General features: G+C 36.8%; 1 long non-coding RNA gene across 1 annotated transcript in view; it reads left to right on the forward strand.

Moving 5' to 3' along the window:
• LOC139082201 (uncharacterized) overlaps positions 1-26,791 on the forward strand; it is an 88,806-nt gene extending 62,015 nt beyond the window's left edge. Inside the window, exon 4 of the long non-coding RNA XR_011537954.1 lies at positions 21,730-26,791. This is a non-coding gene — a long non-coding RNA (uncharacterized lncRNA). The remainder of the gene's footprint in view (positions 1-21,729) is intronic.
• Positions 26,792-27,081: the final 290 nt, after the last annotated feature.

Consider the following 27,081-nt stretch of genomic DNA (forward strand, 5'->3'; position numbering starts at 1 on the left):
CACAAGGAGAACACAGTTTTCTACAAGCTAAGGAGAAAGGCCTGGGACAGATCCCTCCCTTGTGGCCCTCAGCAGGAGCCAACTCTGCTGACACCTTTATCCTGGACTTGTAGCCTCCAGAACTGGGAGAAAGTAAAATTTTGCTATTTAAGCCACGAAGTCTGTGGCATTTTATTATGGAAACTAGTACTCTACTAGCAAACTAGTACTCTACTGTAATTACAAAATCATTTCTACTTGCAATATAGAAAATAATTATTAAAGATAAATATAAATCTACTAAAGTGTTACAATAGTACCTTGAAGGACTTAAAAAATATTTTTGCCTTTCAGACTTTTATAGTGTATACTGGGTAATAGAACTTTGGAACATCATCTAAGGAAATAAGTGTTTACACACAGTTGGAGACACGCATCAAGGCCATGATGCCTTTCTCCAAGCAGCTGCTTCTTCCTTTTACATTGTGTTCATTCAACTCAGTGTATTTGGACCTGTGTCAGGGTCTGCATTCATTGTATGAGGCACTGAAATGCCAAGGCATAGACATCATTTATAACTGGCACGGCACAACTCTCTCCAAGGACCTTTCCCACAGCCCCAAGGGCTGCCTGCATCCAAGAAGCATTGAGATGAAGCAGGTATAGAGTCTCTGCCCACGCCCTCACTCCTGACTTCCTCCAGCTTGGGCCCCTGCCTGGACAGTCCCAAGTGAGAGGATAAGAAACTGGGCCCCTGGATCCAATTTGGGAAATCGGCTTGAGGCAATAACTGCGTAACTGAAAGAAGAGACTGTATGGTGAAACATGATACATAGAGAAACAAGGACAACAGCTGGTAATGTGGGAGGCATTGAGAGGAGAGAAAACTGAATAGGTAAAGGACAGAAGATGAATAGAAAGGGAGATCTTGAAAAATGGGATTTGAATGAGAGCAGCCAGAGAGAAAAATAGAAATGTATTCTCCATCATTTACAATTTTTGATTTTGTCTCACTACTTCTCTTTTACATGCTGATCTTTCTTCACCTCTTCACCTTTTAAAGTCCGCTGATGCCCTTATGGCAGCCTTTGCTAATGAGGCATGTTTTTATCTCTTTTTCTCCCTCACCCTTGCCTTGCTCTTCTCTCTGGTGTCATGAAGAAAAAGAAGAGTGGATTCTGATGCGCCCATTCCAAATGCCATGACAAATAACTACCATTTGTGATACTCTCAAATAACGTCTAAATATTTTAAAGCATTGATTGGCTGAAGCCCATTTAGGATTTCCACAACTCTGTAAAAATGTGCTTCCTTTAGAATGAAGATGGGTGAGATTGGCTTAACTTCATATAAGTAGGAGAGCATATGCATTGTCAACATCTTAATGTCTTTAGGTATTCTTTATTAAAATGCCCATTGGGGCCAGCCCTGTGGCCAAGTGGTTAAGTTTGCATGCTCCGCTTTGGCAGCCCAAGGTTTGCCGGTTTGGATCCTGGGTGTGGACCTACATATTGCTCATCAAGCCATGCTGTGGTGGCATCCCACATAGAAGAACTAGAATGACCTACAACTGTGATATACAACTATGTACTGGGGCTTTGGGGGAAGAAAGAATAAAAAGAGGAAGATTGGCAACAGATGTTAACACAGGGCCAATATTCCAGAAAAAAATAAATGCCCCATCATCTAAGACTTACCGCTCTACTTTTTATTGTTGTTTCTTTCCACTAACACTCAACCTTCATGAAATAAATTTCACCAGTGTATCTTAGTCTTATCAGTGAAAAAATTTCATCATTTTATGGTGTGGGGACCTGGATTTGGCCACCTCAAGATATGCCTCTTTGGCATGATTATTTGAGGCTGGTTTCTTTGTAGACAGGAAAGCAACTGAAAAGTAAAACTTGCTTGCCCTTTGTTAGGTGACATTTACATTGTAAAGGAAATCTCTATCTGTAAAAGTGCCTCCCTCTCTGTACCAGGAAGACGAAAGGGGATGACCTTCTCTCTAGAAACTCTTAATCAATGCCAAAGGCAAGGACTTAAATCTGCATTTTGTTTACTGTACTTGTGTGGTAATCTCCCATGATTGACTCCCCCTCCACCCCCAAAATCCTCCTTTGTCTTTAGATATTTAAGTGGTGATTTCAGTCCATTTTGGCGAGTTGCTCAGCTTTCCTGACCTCTCCCACGTAAACATGTTATAAAGCTTTGTTTAATTTTCTCCTGTTATTCTGTCTCATGTGAATTTAATTCGTTCTCTGGCCAGACGAACCCACATTAGGTAGAGGAAATGTCTTCCTCCCCTACAAGGGAAACAATGAAAAGTGTTTTTAAAAAACAAGGCTTTCTGATATTGCCATCCTGATTACACAATGATATACCACTTCTTAAAATGAGCATGGTCCAGAGCAAGAGAAGCTATTAGAAATGTATTCTCAGTATGATTTAATTATCCAACATCTCCTCACTAAAGCACACTAAAAAGTTATTTGCCTGTAAATTCTGTTGACAGTGTATTATTCTTACTACAGAACTGTGTATGAGGAAGGCACTTCCAATTACTTGTGGAAGTATAAACAATAATAATATTTTAATGTATTTATTTAAAAGCTGGTAGGAGAAATATTTCTACAATAACCATAGCAGACTCATTGTAGCCACAGCTAAGTATTTGTAAGGATACAGTGGCACATTTTAGAGGAGTAGCGTAATTTTTTTCTTTTCATGAATTTACTTCTTTTCTGAAGAAATTATTATCATTGTCATATTTGTAGTTACCAATCAATGCCTATCAACCCTGGGTCAGCCATTAAGGCGTTCTCCCACGTCATTTAATCTCCACAATAGGCCTGTGAGTGGGTGTTATGTTGAACACGTAAAATATGGAGAATGAGGCAGAGAGGTGACACAGTTGGTGCTAAAGGTAAGAGAGAGAGCTGGGATTCAAACCTATGTCTGCAAACCCCAATCTATGCTCTTTCAGCAATGCAAAAGCCTTTCTCTGCCTCTTCTCTCCTTTTTAAAACATTTTTATTATTGAGATAAAGATTGCATAATATAAAATTCACTATTTTAATGTGTACTATTCAGTGAATATATTCACTTTGTTGTACAACCACCACGACTGTCTAATTCCAGGACATTTCCTTGAGCCCTAAAAGAAACCTAGCACCTATTATCCATTGGTCCCAATAACCCCATCTCATCTAATGAACTCACAACCACTAATCTACTTTTGTCTCTATAAATTTGCTTATTCTGAACATTTAATATAAATGGAGTCATAAAATATGTGTCTGTTTTCTTTCTCCTAACATGATGCTTTCAAGGTTCATCCACGTTGCAGTATATTACATTGCTTCATTTCTTTTTGGAGCTGAATAATATTCCATTGTGTGAACATATCACCTTTCGTTTATCCATTCATCAGTTGATGGATATTTAGGTTGTTTTCTCAAACTCACTTTTAATAACATAATCATATCAGGGCATCCCAAGAACAGTGAATGATCTGAGATTTTACCTTATTTCACAGCTAAAAATTTAACCTGTCGTAGATTTATGGGTGCTTGCAGAAGACATGAGACCCCTGGATCAGAGACAAAGGACTTTATTACTCATGGCACAGCAATCAGCATGAGTGTCAAGTTTGCAGTTCTCCTTGCCATCTGAGTCCCATGGAGGCAACAAAAAGGGGCCTAAGTGGAGCTGTGTATGGAGTAGATTTGCATCACAGCTAAAGAACCTCAAGCTTAGGGAATGCAAATCTTTTATAATGAGCTGTAAGGAAATCTGCCCAAGCTTTGCTCTGAAAGGAAACATTATCTTTGTTATACTAGATAGTAAAGAAATCTGTCCTTTGCCCTGGAGGTAGATGCTGTCTGTATCTTCATAGGATGTTTGATATAAAAAATCCTTGAAAAGATAGTCTAGAACAAAAGGGCAGCTAATGATAATTCTCACAGCAACTCAAGATGTTAAGAAACACAAGAGACCCATGGAAAAGTGTCTCCCAATAGTTTGTCCCTCTGTGTGCTTTTCTAATTTAATGAGTGAAGCATCCACCAACAAATAATCATTCATATTTTATTGGACATATTTTGCCTTTCCTATCAAGGAATATTTTCTTTGATAATTAGCATATGGTTTGCCTTTGAGAAAAACAGTGTTAAAAGATCCTGTTGATCCCCTATGAGTCAGGCATTACACTGAGTTTTTAAAATACATTATTTAATTCCTATGATGACATATGCAACTATTTGTACTTTCCTGTTCTTACAAATGAGGAAACTTCAGCTCTGAGAGTTTAGGTGACTTGTATAGATGTTCTCAACAAGTAAAGTGTAGAATCATTATTCAATGTCAGGTCTAAGCTGATTCCAAATAAATTTTCTTTCCACTAATATTCTGTAATCCAAGGTGGATTGTGGGTATGCTCAAACAGAGCTTCATATGATATCTGAAATAGGCAGACTCGTTGAAGCAGAGAATGGTGGTTAGCTGGAGGCAAGGTAGTAGCGAAATAGAGAGATGTTGATCAAAGGGTACAAAGTTTCAGTTATGCAAGATGAATAAGCTCTGGAGATCTAATGTACAATATGGGGAGGATAGTTAACAATACTACATTGTATACTTGACATTTGCTAAGACAATACATCTTAAGTACTCTCACCACAAAGAAAAGAAAAAGAAAAAAGGAAGAAAATTGTACCTATGTGAGGTGATGGATATGTTAATTATCTTGATTTTGATGATCTTTTCACAATGTAGACATATATCAAAACGTCAAGTTGTATACCTTAAATATATACAATTTTTATTTGTCAAGTATACCTCAATAAAGCTGAAAAAAAAGCTAATGTTGTCCTAACAAAGGAAGTAGTTTCCTATAGAGAAATAAAAAGTAGTGGGTCCCTAAGAGCACAGGGATGGCTCAGGAAATGTGTTTCCAGTTCAAAGGATTACAAATATTTGGTATGGCAGATAGAATGCAGGGCTTGAAGGACGATACTGAAAAGTCACATATGACCAAGATGATCATAAGAATAAATTTATGTGGCTTTCAAGCTGTTTTTGTAAAAGCAAATGATATAAATAACATATGACATTGAACTTCACTACATAAAGCAGATAACGTGCTCAAAACTATAAAGGTGGACCAAGATCTCAAACTATTGGGCCACTCTTTTACCTCTCATTGGCTCCTGAAGTACCTTCTGGGAATGCCAAATCTCTGTATGTCACAGTTAGAAGGCCACTCACCTAACCCAACAGCCTTTTTTACTGGTGAGGAAACTGAGGCGCAGAGAATGAAGCAGCTTGCCAGTGTGTTAGTAATAAATATTTGAATGCTAGTCCAGCAAAACATAGAACTGAGGGAATTGCCGGGTGAATAGATTTAAATTAATGTCTCTTTAAGGAATTGATCTGTCAAGAATAAAAAAATTAAGGTAATATTTTATACATGCCTGTTTGTGTGTTTCTGAATTAAATCCAGTTGGGGTATTATGGGGCATCTTCAGAGAACAGCTTCATTTTTCATTTCCTATCTTTCAGAGAAGACAGGAGACACTCCATAAATATGTCTTGCATAAGCAGATGTAATTTAGAGTGAAAAAGGACCCTGTTTCCCATCCCTATCACTTTGAACAATTTACTTAAATTTTTGAGCCGTGCATTTCTATCTGCAAAGTGGAGATAATAATAATCGCTGGCTCCCTGAGTTATGGTAATTATCTGATAATGTAACACGCAGAGAGTGCCTCTACGCTAGAATGTGAATCAGGAGACATGGGTTCCAGCTATCGAAATGCCTCTTACTAGCTATGCTACCTTGGGCAAGTCACTAAACTTTTCTAGTGCCTAGTTTGTAACCCAGAGAAGAGTTTGTCACTGTTTCCTCCAGGGCACTATAAGCACATAAATTTCTATGACATTTAATGACCTTGTACTGGTAATAAATAGCATTCATTGTGCTTTTAAAGGTGTCCTTTGATCAAGTGCTTCAGTGGAATATCTTCTCTTGGTTATTAGTAAATTTTCATGATTTATTGCAAATTCAAAGATGAAATCCTCTTCATTCATGAAATCATTAGTGTACCTTTTATATCTACTAACTGCATTTTCACTATTAAGCATAGAAATAAATTTAGTAGTCAATTCTGTATTTTTGAAGAGATATCATGCAAAATCTGAAAGAGGTCTTTACTGCCATTTTGTACTCCCATTCCTTTGTTTTTTCGTGTTTTTTTGAGGAAGATTAGCCCTGAGCTAACATCTGCCAATCCTCCTCTTTTTTCTGAGGAAGACTGGCCCTGAGCTCACATCCATGCCCATCTTCCTCTACTTTGTATATGGGACGCCTACCACAGCATGGTTTGCCAAGCTGTGCCATGTCTGCACCCGGGATCCGAACTGGCCAATCCCGGGCCACCAAAGCGGAACGTGTACACTTAACTGCTGTGCCACCAGGCTGGGCCCTGTACTCCCATTTCTTGATGGCAGAGAGTAAGAATTTCATGAAGACAATGGGGAAATCTGAACAGAATATGAACCCATTTGGACTAAACTCATTAAGAGTGTGGTCACCATTTCTTCTGCTGAGTCCGGTGAAAGAAGTGGAGAAAGAAAGAAGTAGAGATGGCCTAGGTAGGCTTTGTAATTCTCCGCAACAATCTTAATGTCAGGTTTTCCTTCACTTACAGCAACAGAATTTGTGGAGGCATAATTGGCACTCTGCCAATACACAGGGTGTAATACTGTAAGCCCAAGCCAGAAAGCCCACATGCCAGGAACAAAAATCACAAAGGGATAATAGAAGTAATGAGGGTTGGATTAAGGTCAATCTATCAGTACTAATATACTTGCACTTTGCTCAGATCATTTATTTGTTACTCCATCCTGTCTTTTCTCTAACAATTTTTCTGCAAGATTTGCTTATAAATATGAGGCCTTAGAAATGTTAAATGTGGGCATTATACACTGACTTTTATCTATCAAAAAAAATGCATTAGCTTCTGGCTTCATATTTTACATTCTAACTCTGAGAGACTTCACACTAAAATACACTGAGAAATGTGCAGGGACCTGGAAAAGCCCTTTGGATAAGCACCAGTAGTACCGGGCCTGCAATGAATTCATCTGCTGTGGATGCCGTCTCATGTTCCTAGGGATCATGTAGACAATTCTGTGTTGGAAGGCAAAACACTGCCAAAGACAGTCATTATAAAAGGCCAGCAATGCTCATGTCAATCACTAGTGTATGTTGGCACTTGTGTTTATTGACTTGCTTTTTTTCATCTATAAAATGGACATCTGTGCAATCTACTTCAGAGTATGTTGAAAGTTTGTAATTAAATAATAGATATAAAAATAGTTTGAAAAGAGCAATATATGGACTTACAAAGTAACCTTTTTCATAACGACTATTATTTTTCAAATTTTCTACCTTTAATATCTTTCTTTAAAAGTCTCATCTAGAGGTGATCATTTGGTGACCTGGGATGAAATAGTCGCCTCTGGAAGCCCACTAACGTACTTTGTCTTCGCTGCAATTCCACTGTTACTTCTCCAGGAATGACTGCTCTTAATATTCTGGAGACCAAAGGCTTCACACTAGATTTGTGTTTTCCCTCAAATATCATTGTCATATCCTGGAATTCATGAATGACTCCTTCACTTCCTTAAATTTCAAAGCCTCTACTTTCTCTCTCTCCTTATCTTTTAGTGTTTTGCTCTTGTTGTTTGGTTTTAATATAGGAGCAAATCCAAGTACAGAGAAACATTCATAAACACCAGAGGATGTTCAAAAACACTGCCTGAACTTATTCATTGCTTGGCTGCTCATTGACTGTCCTGCCACATTTTTATTTTTAAAATAAATTCTTCTCTTTGGCCTTCAGCTATCTACAAGTTCTATTTTGTCAAAATTCACTCTCAGCTTGTCTAGCGTTCCTCCATCACCTGTCCTTCCCCATTCTGCTCTCCGTCCTGTGGCTAATATCTTGGCTCTTCTCCTGGGAATACTCCTGCCAGCTCCGACACTTTTGGCTTATAGCACCCAGGAGCAGATTCCTTTGCTGGTTACCGGCTTTGCTTCAAAGGAGAGTTAACTGAAACTAAAATCCATTCCTCCCATTCCACTTCACTCTGCCAGCCACCAACACATCGGGCTACAGGTATAGTAAGCCTCTGCATAAAATTGTCCCTCAGTCATGCCACAATTATCATCAGCCTCCAAACCTACCCACCCTTTCCTTCTTCGTGCCTTAATCATGCAATTAAAAGCAGAAGTTTCAACTCACCCACAATAAGTGGCACATCTGGCTTGGATTTAGGTCAAATAATTTCAATTCCTGTGCCTTTGATTCTGAATAGAGAAAAAGGGCGATGCAACCTAATTACTAATATACGTAAATGATTAGCATTAAGCAACTTTCAATAAATGGTAACTGGCCATCATTATCATCATCATCACCTCATCCTTTCCAAACCCAGATTTCTTGTTCAACTCAAATGCCATGTACCTCCAATCCAAGACCTGGCTGGTAGCATTCCAGTTGGCTGCAGAGTCGGAAAGGAGAATGCGTGAGACTCAGACCTGTAGACTAGTAGATCCCAGACACTGTTTAACATTAGAATTACCTGAGTAGATTTTAAAACTTCTCAAGCCCAGGCAAGACCAATTAAGTCAAGCCCTGAGAGTGGGGCCCAATCACCAGTATTAAATCTTCCTGCGTAATTCCACTCTGCGGCCAAGGCTTAGAATCGTTGCTCTACAACAGCTAGTGAGAATGTTAGGTATAGCTAGAAGCAAGTTGAAAGCTCTTTTACTGCTTTCTGAAAGACACTGATTTGCTTTATGGCAACAGTTTTGCTCAGTGGAACGAAGAGCATGATCAGACAGAGAGCTGGCCTTCTGAGAGAGGTAAGTAGCTGGTGGACCACCTGGGACAGAGGTTGGTTAAGATAGATTTAGAGCGCTGGAGTTTGACTCTCTGCTCAGTCATTTAATAACTGTGTACTCTTGGCCAAGTTATTTAATGTCTGTAAGCTTCAGTTCCCCTTTTTGTAAAGTGAGGATAAAAATAGCAATGAGGTCACAGGTATGTTGTAAGGATTAAATGAAATACTTAATATACATCAGTTAATATAGGCCATATAATATGCACTCATTAAAATGTCTAATCATCGTTAGTCTTATTGCTATTATTCAGCAAGTGGAGAACTAGTTTATCACTCAGTCCTCTAATTTGCTTCTGAGGTCACATGGACACTGAGCAAATGTGTAAAGCAGCAATTTTTAATTACTGTTATAAAGCTTTAATTGACTTTGAATCACATGCTGGCATGTTGGGAGAAAGCAAATTGAAATCATGATTCAGCATCAAAGAAATATTCTTTTCTGGAAGATACTATCCCAGGCCATATGCAATAATCAAATTTCCATGAAATCTTCTTCTATCATGCCTCTCAAATCATATCCCCTTAGAAACAGAAGGCGTTTTAAAAAATATTCATTGCTTTTCAGGGGGGCATACCCTTCATCAGATTAGATGATCTATGTGGTTGCACCTACCTGCCTGACATTGTACTAGTTGTCCTAGACTTTCAGGGCACATTATTTTCCTCTTTCATGGGATCAGAGATACTAAATAATATGGTCAAGAATGTACTCTAGTCGGGGCTGGCCCCGTGGCCAAGTGGTTAAGTTCGCGCGCTCTGCTGCAGGCAGCCCAGTGTTTCGTTGGTTCGAATCCTGGGCGCGGACATGGCACTGCTCGTCAGACCACGCTGAGGCAGCATCCCACATGCCACAACTAGAGGAACCCACAACGAAGAATACACAACTATGTACTGGGGGGCTTTGGGGAGAAAAAGGAAAAAATAAAATCTTTAAAAAAAAAAAAAAAAAAGAATGTACTCTAGTCATTGACAGATTTGGCATCTGAGGCCAGGTGAGGATGACCCAAAGTTGCACTCTTTCCAATATAATGCAAAGACAGGGTCAAGAGAAAGGACAGTCGGGCTACAAAAACAGAGAGGAGGAGAGGGGTGGCTGCAACATCCTTCTCCTGGCAGCTTTATACTTTTCTTATCATCTCCCTTGCACCAAAGTGCCCTCCTGCTCCCTTCTCCAGCTATGCCTCTGGTGTTACAGTGCCATTCAATCCGTCAATGTCTTTCTCTCTTTTCTGCAAGAGAAAAAGATAAGCACATTTTCCAAAAGGAGCACAAAGGGAGCTTATATATGTTAGTTGAATAATTATTAGAACTCATAGGCTCTATTTAAAGATTTGGATAAGAGCTCTACACATGGGACTGAAGATAGAAGCGTGGCTTGAAACTCCATCTCCTTCACTGCCACTATTTGCATAAGCAACAGGACACTGTGTCAGTTTTGGATGAATAAGATTTTTCACAGAGAAGGTTAAGACAAGAACAAGGGATTATGGTATATTCTAATGAAGTGTTGGACCCAGTGATTCTGCATCAATGTAGTTGAATAATTGTCTGCTTGTGGAGTTTTAGATGATTTACCCAATTATATATACTTTGGAAAAAACTAGAGACTGTAGCATTGGTGATTGCTATACAGCAATGAGTGAGAAGCCGTTCATTAAATCTGCACATTTTGATAGCTTCTGGCTATCTGAAGTTTTCTGACTTGAAGCTCTAATCACTCCTGCTTATTCTCGACCATGAGTAAATTATCCGAGAAGCTTCAGACACGTTTTTCTCATCATGAAAATGTACATTTTCCTCCCAAATAAAAGGAAAGTAAAATATTCCTTTCAAATGGTAAAATAAAAAACACTTTACAATAAAACAACTTGTGCCTAAAGCTAGTTCTGAGCCGCAAGCTAAATAGGAGAAACTTGACAAAATAAAGCAAAATAAAAATTATCCAAGATGTTCGTTTGCATTAAGTTATGAATAATTAAAATATGGAGGCCGCATGTTCAGGAATTCTAATGTTAATGTTTTGATGCTGTCATATAAATAGAATCTGAATCATTCAACGTTAGAGAACATAGAGTAACATTTCTAAAGCATGAGAGTGTTCATATGTGTGTGCATGTTCGTGTGTGTGTGTATGATAATGTATCATCACCACCACTATAATTATCAATACAATTTAGTGAGCCATAGTCTAAGGATCTCAGGTGCTGGTGATGTAAGAATGAATGAGACACTGAATAATTCTAAAAAACTCACTGCCTGGTCTGTTTGGGAATACATTTCCAATTCTGCAGTACTTTGGAAAACGGAGGATACAATATGATTCAGAAGTTGAACTTTGGTTTAGAGCAAATCTCTGAACACATCATCACTCATGGTTGGAACATGAAATGTTTATAATTCTTTATACAAATACAAGCTTAACCTTAGTTAAAGGACTTTAAAATAGGGAAAATAGTAAAGATAATTTTACAAATAAAATTCCATTTTATCTTAAAGACATTTCAGAAATCATGTCAAATATTTTGTTGTTGTTGTTCCCATTTTACTTAGTGGAAACTGAGGCCCAGAGACTGTAAGATTATACCCAAGGTCAAGATGAATTAGGAGGACCATATGGTTATCAAATTCTCCATTCTTTATTCTAAAATCTTAATGTTATGCCATACTATGCACCAAGTAGTCATCGCTGCTTGAATACATCTGCTGAAGAGAAAGCATTAAAGCTTCTCATTCAAATGTTCGTTAAAAACTATTTACCATGTGACTTCTTGATGCTAGTCATTACCTATGTTAAGCAAAGTAGAAAAAACTCTCTCCTCTCTTGAGGTATGCATTCCAATTGTAAGAGACAAAGCGACATTAATGAACTGCTCCAATAATCTCGTATTATTGGGTTTGTTTTCTTTAATTATAAATTTCCTATAAATTATAAATTTGATCCTCATGAACTGTGTGTTTTGTGACACATCACATGGTTATCCTTGAACTAGGATTCAGATGTCTTGGGTTATCCTTCTGGAACTACCACTTACTATGTGATTTGGCCCTACTACTCTTACTGTGAACATCAGTATCCTTACAAATACTGTAACATGTCAGCAGTGCCACCTGTCAGGAGGTATGTCACACTGCTGTTAAGAGGATCTAGTGAATAGTGATTATTTGAAATACCGTTCCATGAGTAAAGCACTACATTTATTTGCTGTGCATCCTTTCAATGCCTCCTATGTTCTTAGCTCTTTAATCATGATAAGCTTTCTTTCTTTGCCCCTCTCTCTTTTTTCCTTCTTTTTTCTCCTGCCTAACTTAGTGCCAGCCAAGAAAACAGAGATGCAGCAGACCCTGATTGCATCTACCCCATCTTAGATCTGGTTTTTATGGACATGTGTCAGTATCTGAAGTGTTACGAGAATCATAATGTTCATTCTACATACTCCAGATTGGTAATTTTGCCATTTTAATATACCAACTGTAATGCATATGCATCAGAACACCATGTTCCACTTTAGCATCAGCTTTATGACAGAAAAATGAAGGAGGTAGGGTAGAGAAGCATATCTACAGGAGGATGTTATCTTATGAGAAAAAGTTTCCATATATTCATTTTGATTAAGTTCATGCTACCAAGATTATCGAAATATCATAGGTGAAATCTTTGCACTAACCAGTTTTTGATTTTTGGGATGGGTAAGTATTTCAATATATAACATCTCTAAAGGCTCTGTGAATGTTAGTTATTCATTTACTGTGTCTGATTGGCAAAGGTTCATAAATTATGATCTTTTTTTTCCGTTTGGTAGCTTATCAATTTTTATCGATTATGTTGTAAGTCATGTTAGGGGCTTTAGAATTACCATTTATTAAAATACTTCAGGGGTAAACCTCTTTATAGGTTGCAACTTGATCTAATTGGGGACTAGCTGATCATGGAGAATACAAGCCTTTCTAGTGATGGAAGAGGCAAGATTTCCCACTGGGTTCAGTATACAGGATTCTGCATGTAGTTCCATTGTCTGCCAGAATTACAGAGCAGAGAAATGTATTTGATTCTGCATAGATCTTCTTATCAACACTTCTACTTCCTTAGAGACAGGCAAACATCCAACTGATTTGAGTCCCAGTCTCTTTCAGAACATACTTGAGTGAATGGAACTATTCAATTTCCTGGGCTAGGCTGGAACCAGTCAAAATGAGAAGCATAATTTTAATTCACACCCACAGCCTGCCTGACAGCATGGTGACTTTATGCTCACCATCCAAATATCCAGCTTTTTTTACACAATTTGCCTCCCCCGTGCAGCTTCACTCATAAAGGGGACAGTCCTCTCGGAGCAGCGATTCTTTCATAGTGTGTTCCCAGGCTGATCAGCCAGCATCAGAGTTCAGAACCTAAGGTGTTCCCAAGGCTGGATCATTTAAGGGGAACAACATATCAATTTGCAGACAAAAGCGACCAAGGAGACAAGTGCTGACCATCGGGACTGAGTATTTCTTCAGTAATAAGGCAATTGACAAGGCTGCGTTCTCAGCGGGGAAACTGGAAAAGTGGCCACTAATTGCTCTGTTCTAATAAGCATCTTTTCCTTCCATAAAAAAAAATGTTTTTAATAGATGTTGACAGAGCTTCCCACAGATGTGTATCCTAAATCCCCTTGCCACAGATTTTCCTTGCTGTCCCTCAGTTATTTCCCAGAGACTTTATTTCCAACTGGGGGATGCTCATTTTGAACTTGTCTTCACATTCTAGATGACAGTGGAGAGCATGAAATGTTATTTATTTATTTTAAATAACCAGAATGGTACTGTATTTTAAGACAAAGGTTTTATCAAATCTGCCCATGTTGGATTTTTTTTTCCTATCTGAGGGTCTTAGGTATAAAATTCTGTGTCACTCATGCTGAGAACTGGCCAAACTCTCTGGGGAGAAAGAGCAACATGCTTCATTTTCTTGCACATTTGTTGAAAAAAAGAAGACTCTCTGATATAAAGGAAAGTTTTTCAATCATTTGTCCTCCAAAAGTATCTTTCCCTAATACTTCATAAAATGCTGAGAGAAAACAACCGTCTCCTTACAGAATCCCCAGAGGCCAGTCTTTTTAAAATATATTTTTAACAGAACGTTTCGTAAGTATGAATAGGCCTCTTGAGAAAATAGTGAAAGGCATTGTCTCTATTTAACCAATCCGTAGAGTGAGTTCTCAGAAAAGACTCCCACTCACGTCTGATTGAACCATGACAACCATTTACAGTGAGCTGAGAGAGTTCTAAGTTCAGTGCTAGGTGTTAAGGATAAATGGGGGCTGGCTCGTGGCTGAATGGTTAAGTTCACGAGCTCTGCTGCAGGCGGCCCAGTATTTTGCTGGTTCGAATCCTGGGCGCGGACATGGCATTGCTCACTGAACCACGCTGAGGCAGAGTCCCACATGCCACAACTAGAAGGACCCACAATGAAGAATATGCAACTATGTACCGGGGGCTTTGGGGAGAAAAAGATAAAAAATAAAATAAAATAAAATAAAAATGAAATAAATAACACTAGAACCCAGAACAGTAGTGGAGCAGGACAGAGTGAGGCATGATGGAGAGATGGCCCAGGATGGACAGACGTCAACAGGAGCATTCATCTGTCGGTTCCTCATTCATCAAACATCTAAACGACATAGTCAGACAACTTAGGTTTGAACACTAGCTAGGCAACCTATCTCCTTCTTGCCCTTGGAAAAATTACCTGATCTCTGTGTACTTCAGTTTTTCAGCTTTTACACAGGAGTAATAATAGTAGTTATTTCATATGGTCCTTGTTAGAATTAAATGAGTTAATCCATGTAAAATACTCAGAAGAGTGGTTAGTGTATAGTAAGCACTCAAGAAGTATCTTGTACCTGGCATATAAAAATGCCAGTAGTAATTGTGGATAGGCTTATAATAAAAGACACAACCTAGTTAGTAGTGACACCTAGATACAACTAGTGGAAGTGACATATGGATAAAGAATTTTTGCAATGCGGTGTTAGATTGTATAACCCTCTTTTGGGTCAAAATGGTAAACACAGTGCATACCTCTGTTTGTATGACCCTCTCTGATCCAAACACTTAGCAATCCTGCATGACATTTGAAACGAGGAAACCAAAATGATAATGATACAACTGCACTTAAATTCAAGTAAAACATATCCTGTTTTTACCAGACAATGAAAATAAACAAGGAAAAAAAAAAAAACTGTATTCTTTCTGTTCCCTGTGTCAACAGCCATGCAGTACTGGCTAGGTTAGGTCCTACAGGGTAAAGGAGAAAGAAAATTGCTCAATTTGCTTCAAGTCATGCTCTGAGATGGGAGTTTCCTGACTCCAGAGATAAAGCCAAAATAAAGGAACCCATATGTTCATGGAATTTATCAACACAGCTTCAGGATCAGGAGCTGGCTTCGTGAGAGAGTGCAAAATAAAGATATTTTCAGGCGTATACACACAAAGAAGGTTTTCTACCCACAGAAATTCAAAAGGAAAAAAAAAACCATGAAGGATATATTTTAATATGAGTAAAAGTAAACTCAAATTGAAGAAATGAGAAAGCCGGAAATGATGAGCAAAGAAATTTAATCAACTCTTACTTATAGTCAATATATAACTGTGATAAAAACAAAGGCAAGAAGCCCAGATGTCTTTAATAGAGAATTATACCATACATTTAAGTAGTAAATGATACCATGCCACAAAACTCCTTCAGAACATAGAAATAGAAATACTTCCCAGGTCATTTTATGATACCCACATTATACTCGCATAAACAGGACAGGTGCTTACCAGGAAAGCAAATACAAACCAATCTCCCTCGTGAGCATATGTCCCAATATCTGTAATAAAATTTATAAAATCAATTAAAAAAAGTTTAACATATCATGATCAAGTAGGATTTTTTGCAGGAATGCAGGTCAGTTTAACATTTAAAAAAAATCAACAAAAGTAATACATGATGTTAACAGAATATATGAGACAAACCATATCATCTCAACATATGAAGGAAATGCATTTGGTTAAACTCAATGACGATTTTAAAAGAAAAAACTCTCAGCAAAAGGACTAGAATGAAATTCCCTTAATATTTATAAAGGGTGTCTACAATAAACACATCTGTTACCATACTCAATGGTGAAAGACTAAATGTTTTCTTTTTTTTCTTTTTCTTTTACCTTTTGATGCCCTTCATTCATTTCTTCCATTTCCACCCTCACCTCCTGCCTCTGGTAACCACCAATCTGTTCTCTTATCTATCTGTGCTTTTTTGGGATTTTTTTTTTTTTAGGTTTTCTGTTTGGTTTTTTTTGTTTGTTTAGTTCATGTATAAGAGAGATCATATAGCATTTGTCTTTCTCTGACTTATTTCACTTAGCATAATGCCCACATGTTCCATCATGTTGTCACAAACGGCAAGATTTCAATCTTTTTTATGGCTAAATAATATTTCATTGTATATATACTACAATTTCTTTATCCACTCATCCATGGATGGACACTTAGGTTGTTTCCATAGAGTGACGATTGTAAATAATGCTTCAATGCACATAGGGGTGCATATATCTTTTCAAATTAGTGTTTTCATTTTCTTTGGATAAGTATCCAGAAGTGGAATTGCTGGATCAAATGGTAGTTCTATTTTTAACTTTTTGAGAAACTTCCATACTGTTTTCCATAGTGACCGCATCTATTTACATTCCCAGCAACAGTGCACAGGGTTCCCTTTTCTCCATATCCTCACCAATACTTGTTATTTCTTGTCTTTTTGATAACAGCCAATCTAACAGGTGTGAGATGACATCTCAGTGTAGTTCTGATTTGCATTCTCTGATGATTAATGATGCTAAGCATCTTTTAATGTCCCTTTTGGCCATCTGTATGTCCTCTTTGGAAAAATATCTATTCAGACATTCTGACATTTTTAAATTGGGTTGTTTTTTTGATGAGTTGCGTGAGTTCTTTGTATATTTTGGATATTAGCCCCTTACAGATATATGATTTGCAAATATTTTCTCCCATTTGATAAGTTGCCTTTTCATTTATTGATTGGTTGATGGTTTCCTTTGCTGTGCAGAAGCTTTTTAGTTTGACATAATACCATTTCTTTATTTTTGCTTCTGTTGCTTTTACTATTGGTGTCATATTCAAAAAATCATAGCCAAGACCTGTGTCAAGGAGCTTACCACCTATGTTTTCTCTTACAAGTTTTGTGCTTTCAGGTCTTTCATGTTCAAGTCTTTAATCCATTTTGAGTTAATTTTTGCGTGATATAAGACAGTTGTCCAATTTCATTCTTTTGCATGTGGCTGTCCAGTTTTCCCAACAGCATTTATTGAAGAGACTGTCCTTTCCCCGTTGTTTATTCTTAGCTCCTTTGTCATAAATTAATTGCCCAAATATGTGTGCGTTTGTTTCTGGGCTTTCTGTTCTGTTCTGTTGATCTATGTGTCCGTTGTTATGCCAATAGCGTACTGTTTTCATTACTATAGCTTTGTAATGAAGTTTGAAATCAGGGAGTGTGATGCCTCCAGCTTTGTTCCTCTTTCTCAAGATTGCTTTGGCCCTTCATGATCTTTAGTGGTTCCATGCAAATTTTACAATTATTTGTTCTATTTCCATAGAAAATACCATTGGAATTTTGACGAGTGTTGCATTGAATCTGTAGATTGCTTTGGGTAGTATGGACATTTTAACAATATTGACTGTTGAGAATTTTTATCATAAATGGATGTTGAATATTGTCAAATGCTTTTTCTGCATCTATTGACATGATCATATGATTTTTGTCCTTCATTTTGTTAATGTGGTGTACCCCTTTGGCTGATTTGCAGTTGTTGAACCATCCTTTTATCCCTGGAATATTATTAAGATTGAGAACATTGGAAGAATGTCAACTCTCATACATTTGATTGATCATTGTGCTGGAAGTACTAGCCAGTTCATAACTTTTGCCATATTCTATTTGGTAGAAGTCAATCACTAGGTCTAGCCCAGATGCAAAGGGAGAGCTTATACAAGTGCAAGGATACCAGGAGGTGAGAATCATTGGGGGCTGTTTTAGAAGCTGCCCACAGCAGGTAAAAGGTAGATGTGATCACTTCAATGCAAGTGTTCAAAAGTCTTCAAAATGCTATACTCACAATTTACAAAGAACAAACATTTTTACAATCTGAAAACATGAAGTAGAAAGGAGCTTTCTTAAACCATCAAAGGCATGCATTAGCCCATCTGCTACTTAATGGAGAAACTTTAGAAGCAGTCTCAATAATTCAAAAATACAGCAAGTTTGGTTTCCATTAGTATTTTTATTTAACATTTATTGAATGTACTGGGCAATATAATAAGATAAGTAAAAGAAATCGTAGCTATGTGAATTGGAAAGAAGAGATTAAAAACTCTTTCAAGTTTTAGAATGCATGATTGTCTACATACGTTCAGACATTTTGCTTTATAATAAAAATATAACATGCATGAAAAAATAGTGTTTGTAGACATCAGTATTACGAAATTAGAAAATACAAGAGGAAAAAACTTTCACTCATAAGGCAACAGCATATAAAAATGTTTGTAAAGCTTCTAGGAGAAATAAAAAGTAATGAAGGAGTAAAAGAAGAATTGAATGAGTGGAGAGACATACCGCGCTCATGGATGCAAACACACAATCGTTAAGACAGCAATTCTTTCTAAATTATCCTATACAGTCCGTGTGATCTCAATCAAAATCACATTTTAATGCAACTGAATGAATGTGCCATGAAATTTAAATGAAAGAACAAAAGGTCACGAACAGCAGGAAGACTAATGAAAAAGAATAATGTGAAATTATTTCTTCTACCACATATTATGCCTAATTTAAAACCACAATAATCAAGAGAAATTAGTTTGAGTGGGAGGAAATAGAGGTCAAAACATAGACTAACTGAACTAAACACAGAAACAATAAACTAAGCAAAGGATATATAAAAACTAGACTGAGGACATAAACAATACTATAAATAAATGGTTAAAAGACAGACCATTTAATATATAGTATTGGAATAATTTATTATTTATATGTATGGAGATAAGTAAAATTAGCTCTTAACCTCACACATAATTCTAGGTAGACTAAAGATCTAATGCAAAAGTAAAATTTTAAACTGTTAGAAAAATATCTGTAAAATAAGTCATTACTTAGTGTACAGAATGGATTCTTAGATTAGCCACTAAAAAGAATAAATAACTGAAAATTTTGATTATGTCAAAAATGAAATTTGTGGAAAATAAATGACAAGTAAAAGTCATCTGTAATCTGGCATAACACACTTGTAACACATGTGACTGATGACTATTTAATGCTGAAAATCTATAAAAACCCATAAAAATCTATATGGGAGAGTAGACATCTATTAGAAAAATGGACAAAGGTAATTTATACAGGAGGAAATCTGAGAGACTGATATAAAAAAGTAATGTCACACTTGTAACCAATAAAATGTAAATGAAAACAAATACTAGTTATCATTCCTTATACACCCTTCTGTATGGCCAAAAAATATTCTTTTAAAAAAGTGTGGCAATATTAAAGTTTTTGGGTTTATAAAGATATCCACTGTCATGAGGGTGATCAACTATACCACTCTGCCTGGATGGAAAACAGGATTTTCTGTGTTAAAACTGGGGAAGTTCCAGACAAATCAGAACTAGTTGGTCTCAGTAGTAGGGCTATTGAGTAGAGGGACTGTGAGTTGGTATAACAACTCTGAAGGGCAACACTTCAGTGCTTAGCATGCCACAAAAATAGTAGTAACAACAACTGTTCAGCAAAAAAATAATGAATAAATCATGGTATATTTATACAATGAAATGCAATATACTGTAACATAATGCAATAAAATAAACTAGAATAATGGTTCTCATACTTTGGTGTATATCAAATTCACCTATAGAGGACCTATAATAAAGAGAACAGAGATCCAGGCTTATTGAGGTAGGATAAGAGTTAGGTCTTTGTATTTTTTCCAAGTTCCCCGGTGATTCTAATAGCCACTGAATTCTGAGAACCACTGAATTAGAGCTATATCTATCAGCAAAGATAAATTTCCACACTTAATGTTGGGAGGAGAAGGAAGTTGCAGAGTGCCATATGAAATATGGTTTAATTTATTTAAACTTGAAATCCTCCAACACAAGACTATATTATGTTTAGAGATATGTAAATATGTATTAAATATTAAAACATGCATGGGAATGATAAACATTAAATTCATGTTTGTGATTACCTTGGTAGAGGGTAATAGAATCAGAGGGTTTTTTCCCAGGGGGCTTCAACTGTGTCCCAAATATCTCATTTTTTCTAAATCAATGGAACTACAGTAAATATAGCATTATGTTAAGATTCAATGTAGTTAGAAATGGAATATTTGTATGTTTGAAATATTTCACAAAATAAGCTAAGAATGTAAAACTATGGCTATATTATGACCCTTATTTTGTGAAAACGTATTTAATAATGTATATGTTTATGGAAGGAATGGCATAGTCACAGATTACCATTATCTACTGCTACATTTATATCTATTAATTACTGAAGGATCTCCCTGGGCTACGATTAAGGCAGGCTGATATAACTATGGGTGATTCCTATTATTTTCTGCTTCATTTTTATATTTTTATCATAAATATCATGAACACAATAAGTTAATAGCATATGACTAGCTAGTGTTGGCGGGCACAGTTTTCAGATTAGTTTAGGTGACCATAAATAACAGCTTTTGCTATTTCCTGCTTTGTTGTATATAGTATGATAAATACAGGTCATAGAGTGTACTAACAACTATATTCATTCTTTAGAATTTTGTCACTAATGGCTTGTAAATGCACACAATCTCCAAATATGAAGGATTAAGGAAATTGTGACCTTTAATCATCATTTGCCTTTGGTTAGTGTTCTTCTAAACTGTGGGAAAAGGAAAATTGAACAACATATATTGACTTTCGTCATTAGTTATGCAGCAACATTGTTCAACCAATGGGCTTAATTTGAAAGTAAGTGAAACAGACAGCATACGTCCTAATACTACCTCATCTATTCTGGCTCTAGCGGAGTTGCTTAAAAAATGTCACCACTTACAGAAAAGCTGACAAGAATAGTCGCAAATTAGGCTTTCAAGAGTCCATTGGAGTTATCCAGCTACAGAGTGGTGTGCACACCTTAAAAGTTGCAACAAAGACAAAAAGTCCTCATCAATTATTCAGAAAGGTCATTTGATATGAGTTTCTGTAGGCTTACATAAAAGACTGCTTTCTTTCAATTGTCAGTTTGATATAAATTGAAGTTTCAATAATAGGCAGGGAGCTGTATAATCTGTTGCAATTTATACTGTTTTTAATCCTGAAAAATAACTGTCCATAAACTTAAAAATTATACAGGCATATCCCATTTTATTGAGCTTCACTTTATTGTGCTTCACAGATATTGTGATTTTTCCAGATTGAAGTTTTGTGGAAACAGTGTCAAGCAAGTCCATCAGCACCAATTTTCCAACAATGTTTGCACACTTTGTGTCTCTGTGTGGCATATTGATAATTCTCGCAATATTTCAAAATTTTCATTATTATTATATTGGTTATAGTGATCTGTGATCAGTGGTCTTTGATGTTACTATTCTAATTGCTTTGGGGCACCACAAACCATGCCCATAAAAGACAGTAAACTTAATCGATAAATGTTGTGTATTCTGAGTGCTCCGCTGACCAGCTGTTCCCCGTCTCTCTCCCTCTCTTCAGGCTTCCTGATTCCCTGAGACACAACAATATTGAAATTATGCCAATTAATAAGCCTACAATGGCCTCTAAGTGCTCAAGTCAAAGGAAGAGTCTCACATCTCTCACTTGAAATCAAAAGCTTAGTAAGGGAGGCCTGTCCAAAGCCAAGATAGGCCAAAATCTAGGCCCCTTGTGCCAAACACTTAGCCAAGTTGTGAATGCAAAGGAAAAGTTCTTGAAGGAAGTTAAAAGTGCTACTCCAGTGAACACATGAATGATAGGAAAACAGCCTTATCACTGATATGAAGAAAGTGGTCTGGATAGAAGATCTAAGCAGCCGCAACATTCCCTTAAGCCAAAGCCTAATCCAGAGAAAGGCCCAACTCCTCAATTCTATGAAGGATGAGAGAGGTGAGGAAGCTGGAGAAGAAAATTTTGAAGCTAGTAGAGGTTGGTTATTGAGGTTTAAGGAAAGAAGCTGTCTCCATAACATAAAGGTGAAGCAGCAAGTGCTGATATAGAAGCTGCAGCAAGTTATCTAGAAGGTTTAGCTGTGATAATTAATGTAGGGGGCTACATTAAACAATAGATTTATATTTGAAGAAGATGCCATCTAGGACTTTCATAGCTAGAGAGGAGAAGTCAATGTCTGGCGTCAAAGCTTCAAAGGACAGGCTGACTCTCTTGTTAGGACACTAATGCAGCTGGTTACAATAAGCTGAAGCCAATGCTCATTTACCATTTTGAAAATCCTGGGGCCATTAAGAATGATGCTAAATCTACTCTGTGCTCTATAAATGAAACAACAAAGCCTGGATGACAGCATCTTTTTACGTGGCTTACTTAAAAAATTTAAGCCCACCATAGAGACCTACAGCTCAGAAAAAAAAAAGCTTCCTTTCAAAATATAATTGCTCATTGACAATGTACCCGGTCACCCAAGAGCTCCGATGGAGATGTGCAATGAGATTAATGTTGTTTTCATGTCTGCTAACACAGCATCCATTCTGCAGCCCAAGTATCAATAAGTAATTTTGACTTTGAAGTCATTCTTTAAGAAATATATTTCATGAGGCTGTAGATGCCAGAGATAGTGATTCCTCTGATGGATCTGGGCAAAGTAAACTGAAAACCTTCTGGAAAGGATTCACTATTCTAGATGCCATCAGGAACATTCGTAATTCATGGGAAGAGGTCAAATTATTGATGTTAAAAGGAGCTTAGAAGAAGTTGATTCCAGCCCTCATGGATGACTTAGAGGAGTTCAAGACCTCAGTAGAAGAAGGAACTGCAGATGTGGTGGAAATAGCAAGAGAACTAGAATCAGAAGGGGAGCCTGAAGATGCAACTGAATTGCTGCAATCTCAAGATAAAACTTTAATGGATAAGGAGTTGTTTCTTATGGATGAACAAAGAAAGTGGTTTCTTGAGAGGGAATCTACTCTTGGTGAAGATGCTGTGAAGAGTGTGGAAATGACAACAGAGCATTTAGAATATTGCTTGAACTTAGTTGTTAAAGCAGTGGCAGGATTTCAGAGGATTGACTCCATTTTTGAAAGAAGTTCTATTATGGGTAAAAAGCTATCAAAGAACATCACACGCTACAGAAAAATCGTTTGTGAAAGGAAGAGTCAATTGATGAAGTAAACGTCATCATTATTTTAAGGAATTGCCACAGCCACCCCAACCTTCAGCAACCACCAGACTGATAAATGAGCAGCCATCAACATAGAGGCACCACCCTCCACCAGCAAAAAGATTACAACTGGCTGAAGGCTCAGATGATGATTAGTGTGTTTCAGTTAAGGTATATACATTGTCCCCTCCCCTTTTTTTTTTTAAGAAATAATGCTATTACACACTTAATAGACTACAGCAGTAAATATAACTTTTATATATACTAGAAAACCAAAAAACTTGTGTGACTCACTTTATTGTGATAGCCACTTTATTGCAGTGGTCTGGAACCGAACCTGCAATTTCTCTGAGGTATACCCATATTACGATAACCTGATCATCAAAGAAGGAATATTGATAGAGCATCAGAGAGATAGAGGAAGTGCAAGGTTGCTCGGTTTTAGGTTTTCAGTTTGTCTTGGGTTTGGGTTGAGTTTGGGTTTGTTTCCTTTTTTGTTTTGCAGAAGTCAGGGTGTACTTATATTGGAATAATTCCAGACCTCTCAGCCTGGGTCCTGGGCTTTTGTGAAAAAGAAACTGTAGCCTAGTTAGAAAGAAGTAGAAGTGAAAAAGCAAGACAACATTTGGAAGAATGAAGAAATAAAAAGTGTTCAAAATAATTTAGTGCTCAGAGTCTCTATCTCATCCCTCATCTGGTTTTTCAAAAAATCCTTGAAGGAGACAGGGAGCAGAAACAATTTCCAAACCAGTCATAAAACAACGTTTTCAGTTGAATAACCTGGAAGAAATTCTAGAAAAATTGTGAGGGTAATGGTGTTACACAACGAAGCACAGAACAAGATTAGGTCTTTTACGATTTACTAAGGAATTGGTTAAGGCTGTTATATGATCTTGGATGAATTCCAAGGAAAGAAACATTATATTAAAGGTACAGAAATACATGCTTGAATAATAATGTTTTTAAGATATTAGCACCAACAAAACTTTATATAACCTTTCATTTAATCTTAAAATTAAATAGAAAAAGAAGACTACTTATTCTTATTAAATTCAAAGCAGCACCATATATAGTTTATGCTATGTTTTTCCCAAAAAACTTCCTGGAAAAAATGGATCCAGAGGATGTAATCTGAAGTTATGAAGTTTGGTTGTGGTTGGGAGGGTGAGGTATAGGAGGAGAACTGGAATTTTAAAGACCACGCATGGATTAAGAGGAGTTTGGAATTAAAGGGAAGTGTCCTGGTTGATTTTTGTAAACAGCTCTACAAATATATCTATATCCATATATAGTTCATTACTTTGGGAAATGTTTATTGAATATATTCTACATGCCAGATTATCCCAGCGCTCTAGATACTTCTAGTAACATAAAACACCTCAAAGAGCTTATGCTTGGAAATCTTGGAAGTTCTCCTGTTCTCTCTTCCACTCTCCCATTATCAATTAGGGAGACAGACAATTCAGGATAATTTATTCATCATAATAGTAAGAGAGGAAAAGCTAGAGACTGTTTGTTTGTTTAGAGTACATTCTGGTATGAATAATTTCCTACTTTTACTTTCCTTTCAATACTGTTGAATTTTTCTAAGTTAGAGAATATGTCCAAATTAATACCTATATCACCTTCTCTATTAGTTTGGTAGAAGTCTCAGTTGGAAGGATTTATAAAAACTTCACAGAAACTCTGGATTTGCTAAGAGTGTGAGAGCTAGAGTTACATTCAAACATCACTTGGAAATCCTCTGAAAAGTCACCAAAGAAAGAACATTTCTCTCTACACTCTCTATCTTAATTACGTTATCTAATAAACCTAAGTGTGTGTGCCAAAAGTTGAAATTGCCTGTCATTTCCCTAGACTCATCCAGAAAGAAATATCGGTTGTTTCTATTCAACAATTTAGACTGAATTGGTTCACCTTTTAATGGGTTGGAGTCACAGCTTCTTTTATTAGTATAATTAGATTTATAGCCCTTTTCAAATACACATGTTATCTTTAAATGTTTTAACCTTAGTTAATAACATAGGGATTGAGATCTGAGCTAAAGAAGACTGTGATACTAAACGGAGTTTTCATTGATGCTTAAACTATATCTAAGTTAATAGTTAACTCGTTGGAGAGATGAGTTGCCCTAAGGGACTCTCATAGTTAATCAATTAATCTATATGTAGCATGAGAACAATGGTTCTGAACACTGGCTGCACATTATAATCACCTGGGGAGTATTTTAAACTCCTGACATTGAACTCCATCCCAGACTATTTAAATCAGGATGTTTGGGAGTGGGTTCTATGCATCAGTGCATCATCAAGGATTCTAACATGCCATCCATTCTGAGAAATGTTGGTATAGAATAGTATTTCCAAATATGCGCTCTAAATACCTCCTGCATAAACATCATCTAGGATGCTGGTGCCAAACCAATGGACTGAATCAAAATCTGGTGGTCAGAAGTGATGTCACTAAGATAATGAAATAGGAAGCCCTAAACCCTTTTTCCTCCATGGAGACACCAACTTAAAAAATAAAATGGACCAAATTACCTTTGTGAGAACTCTAGAAACCGGTTAAGGAGTTGCGGCACCCAAAGCAAATGCAAAGCCAAGAATAACTGCTTCAAAGCAGGTAAAAAGTTCATTGCATCAACTCGCTATCACTCTTCCCTCTAGCCAATACAGTGTAGCATGATCACAAGAAAACTCCCAACTCACTTCCTTAGGAGCGAAAGAGAAGAGTAGAAAGTGCATACAATTCTGGCATTTTGAAGACTGTTTTCTATATTACGTGATTTAGAACACTGATGGTAAATGGCGTAGTTTGAATGCCTGGGAGCTGATAAGAACACAAGTAAGCATGGTGGATTATTGAAGAACCAGTGAGAACTCATAACTGCAGAAAGATACCAGGAGGAGCAAAAGATTATGGACTCCTGAAAAAGACATGGCAGAAGAAATTAACCAGAACATTACACACATAAGCTCAGAGAAGACATATTCTAGAAAAGCTTTCAAAAGGCCCCCAGAGTCTCTAGATAAACTGATTGGTGAAGGTCTTCCCTAGTACAAAGCCAGTAAAGACTGGAAGAGGTGGCTATTTTTCAACTACCCAAGTGTCAATAAATAATAACAAGGCATACAAAGAAACAGGGAAATATGGCCCAATTAAAGGATCAAATAAGCCTTCAGAAACCAACAGAAAAAGATGCAGAAATCTATGAATTACCTGACAATGAATTCAAAATGACTGTTTTAAAGATGAATGAACTAAAAGAAAACACAGATAACAAAATGAAATTAGAAAAACTATGTATGAACAAATGTGAATATCAATAGGAGTATAGAAGCTATATTTAAAAACCAAAAAGAAATTTTGGAGCTGAAGAATACAATACCCGAATTGAAAAATTCACTAGCAGTGTTCAAATCAGACTTGATCAAGCAGAAGAAAGAATTAGCAAACTTAAAGAGAGGTCATTTGAAATTATTGAGGTAGATGAGGGAAAAGAATTAAGAACGAAGAGAACTGAAGAGAGTCAAAAGAATTTATAAGATACCAACAAGCAGACCAATATATGCATTACAGGAGTCTCAGGAGGAGAAAAGAGAGAAAAGTGTAGAGAGCCTATTTGAAGAAAAGTGGCCAAAAATGTCACAAAGCTGAGAAGGAAGTCGATAAACACTTTTAAGAACCTCAGCAAACTCCAACTAGGAAAACCCCAAAGAAACTGACACTGAGAC

Source organism: Equus przewalskii, chromosome 3, assembly GCF_037783145.1.
Source record: "Equus przewalskii isolate Varuska chromosome 3, EquPr2, whole genome shotgun sequence".
In the NCBI taxonomy this organism is placed as follows: Eukaryota; Metazoa; Chordata; class Mammalia; order Perissodactyla; family Equidae; genus Equus; species Equus przewalskii.